Source organism: Podarcis vaucheri (genome assembly GCF_965113315.1).
Source record: "Podarcis vaucheri genome assembly, chromosome: 4".
NCBI lineage: Eukaryota > Metazoa > Chordata > Lepidosauria > Squamata > Lacertidae > Podarcis > Podarcis vaucheri.
In genome coordinates, this window is record NC_138762.1 from 44537077 (window position 1) to 44540475 (window position 3399).

General features: G+C 43.0%; 1 long non-coding RNA gene across 1 annotated transcript; it reads right to left on the minus strand.

The window, feature by feature from the left end:
* Positions 1-1496: 1496 nt before the first annotated feature.
* LOC309531396 lies at positions 1497-3118 on the minus strand. Its single transcript, XR_014219292.1, has 3 exons — positions 3023-3118; positions 2350-2389; positions 1497-1661 (listed from the first exon to the last, which is right to left on the minus strand). It is a non-coding gene; the product is annotated as an uncharacterized lncRNA (long non-coding RNA).
* Positions 3119-3399: the final 281 nt, after the last annotated feature.

Here is a 3399-nt window from a genome sequence, read left to right on the forward strand (position 1 = left end):
AGTAACTTTAGTAACTTTAATACTCTGCTCTTTTAACAGCACATTCCTTATAAAAAAAAGACATAAAAATCAATTATACTAAAGTAGAGCAGAACAGCTGCCTTGGAAAATGATTTGAAAACTGCATTTGGTCTAGAATAGGGTCACAAGATTATTAACTGGAGCTGCATGGCTTGACCATATTACACCAGTGCTACTGCTTTGTCAGCTACAGTGGCTCCTAGGCAATTTTGAGTCTCAATTTGAAGCCCTGAACTGCTTGGAACCAACTTATCTGAAAGATCATCTTCTTTCAACCTGAACATCAAGACCCTCTTGGGAGGACTCTTCTCCAGGTGCTTCTGTCTGATAAATAAGACCGATAACCAGCAGCATGAGACCTTCTAGGCAGAGGCACCCCAGTTTTGAAGAGCCTTCTTTTTGGCAGTACCTCTTTAAAACAGCAAATATTTCACAGTCTGAGTCTCTCGGTTTTTGTTTTTTTTTGCTACAGTTTTGTGCTATGCTGTAATATTACATTGTTTTTTTATTTCCTATTTTGCATTGTGATCCACCCCAAGAATTTCTGTTATGCAGCAGCTATATAAATACTGTGACATAAATAAATCATTTATGGGGAAATGAAAAGGGGTTTACCTGGTGCCCAAAGACAACATGCAGCGCCAGCAAAATGTCTGGGCATAGAGTCCCAAAGCCAGGCCCCAGAGAAGGAAAATGAAATCAGTGGGCATAAGTTACACACTCTGGGAGTTTGGGGGGAAAGGATCAAAGACAGATTGGTCCATTGTTAGAGGAGGGTGGTCATGTGAGAAGGACCTTTTTCATTTTAAGAAGGTTGGGTGGGCAGAAACCCTTCTTTCTCCCATTTTCCTTATCTAACTTTTCTGTCCTTTCCTTCTTTAACCCTGCAGTGTACCAGATATTATCCCTAGCACTGCATTATGCAGGGGGTGTGTTAGAAGCAGAAGGAATTGATATTCTTCTATATTTATCAGTAATTTGTATGACTGCAGCATTTTCACAGGAACTGTCTGTATTTTTGTAACATTTGTTATTAAGTTATCTGTAGCTGTTTTTGTTTTCAGTACATTGCATATGTTTGTTTGTTGTTGTTTTTTTGTGTGTGTAGTCTAAATAAGTAATAAAGTAAGCCTCTTTGCAATTGGGGCCCCAAAAAAGCAGGGTCCCCAGCCATGTGGAGATTTCTGCTGATGTTCAAGAGTCCTCAAAGGACTTTCCCCCATACAGTGCAGGAAGATCGGGGACTTTTAAATACGAAACTTTCATGTGAGTCATGCTTCATAGTTGAACAGGGAAAAAATCTCAGTAATAAAACTGCATAAAAGTGAGAGAAGCAGCAAATGAGGCAAACAACAATTTTGTGAGAAAACTGATTTTATTTCTGACGTTCTAGAATGAAAAATATTAGCTTATATGCTTTTTTATTTTTTAAAAAATGCTTTATTTCTAACCCTATAATTATAATAAATAAAAGGACCAACATAAAAAGACCTGTAAGATTGCAGCTGCCCTGTACAGAGTAGAACATCACCTGACAGAAATGTTCAGTTAAGTCTTACTTAACTCCCATTTGCTTTCCGTTTTGAGTAATGTTACATAACTTTAGCAAAAATGCTCAGATGGCCATACAAGGGACATATCTGGAAAAGAGGCAGCATACATTATCTTAATTTTGTCTGGAAAGGGTTTAAATTATTCATGTTATGTCCTTATAGATCAGCATAATCTTCAGTCTGAAGTTCTGACAAGTGTGCAGCAGTGAAAAAGCTTGAATTTGGAAGCTACGAGATTGGTTCATCGCACTGCACAGATGATGCAGAATTTCAATTTTTTATATTGAGGACAATGCTACTGTCTCAGTGAAACCCAGTTTGCACGTGATCATGCCTTAGCGTGCACATGTAAACATGATGGCTCCCAGAGTGAAGATGGTGGCTCCAACATCCCTCTCCCAGTCGTTACACTTGGCTACGTATTACATCTGAACCTGGGCTCACAGAGGAACGATTAGTGTAAACCAGTAACCAACTTTAGCTACAGTCTGTGTTTGGACATAATGCTAAGGCAAACTGTTGCTTAGCCCTTGGTAGTGCAATCACAACAAGACTGGCAGGGAGGGAGAAAGCCGCTTCCCCCACTTTTGCTTGTTCACGCTAAACGCTGCTTTGGGTTGGCATGTGCAAACTTGTTCTTGCATTTGGATACAAAATAAGGCTCCTTCTGAGTGCTGCTTCCGAGTTTATATTCTGCTTGCATTCAGTGAAGAACAATGTTGCTTTTTGAAATTACTGTGAAACATTTAAGGGAAGATACTGTATCATCTCTTACCTCTTTTAATGGCAAGTTTGCAAGCTGAGGAACAGGAATCCTGAACAGGAAAGAAAGATGTCCTTTGGGTAAATGAATACTAAAAATGCCATGCAAAATATCTCCTTATTATGCAGAAATGAGGAAGAAGAAGGGCTTTTCTGGAATTCTTCATGACAGGGCCAGCACACCCATGAGGCAATCCCCTCAGGTGGCAAGATCCACTGTGGCAACAGATCTGTGCTACAAGGAATGCATCACCTGTTGCTGCTGCTGCCCTGCTGGCCAATAGGAGGCGCTTAGCCAATAGGAGGTGTTGCTGGTCTCTTTCCACCCTTGTTCCTGATGCAGATCTTCACTTCAGGTGCCAAAATGTCTTCAGCCTGCCCTGCTTCATGAGATACCAGGATGCAGTGTTTTTTTTCCTTGGGGGGACACAGGGGTATGCATACCCCTAAACATTTTGTGAATCTTTGTACTTTTGTCCATTTACTGTATTTATTTTCCCCGATTTGAACTAAAAAATGGTGATTTTCTTGAGTCAAAATGAGACTACCCCTAAATATATTTTAAGGGAAAAAAAGCATTGGCAGGGCTCATATTGTCTAATTAAAACCCTTAATTACAGGGACTCAGGTGAAGGGTCTTTGGCGACCTGCCTACCCCTTTCCCCCAACACTTTCTTTCACCTCACCTGCAGTTGCACCCTTACCGACCAGGTCCCTGACCAAGCCGCTCTGTCAGCACGATCCCAGTTGCCAAGCTCGCCTCCCCTTCTCCTCCCGCGCATCGCTTGCCTCGCTTTCCCAAACGCCTCCCTCGTTCTCTCCAGGCGCCGCTGCCTTCGCGGCCGACGTGGGAAACTCACGCGGCAAAAGGGGCGGAGTCGGCGCCTTCTTTTTTCTCTCCGCGCCTTCTTTCTCGGCCAATCCCCTTCCCAGCCCGCTCTGTCCGGACACTAACTTTGAGCCAATCCGAAGGCGGCGGGGCGGAGTTTGCCAAGTTGGGCCGCGGCTCCCCCGCGCCCGGGCAGCTATTGGCAGAGCGCGACAGCCCCTCATTGTGTCTATG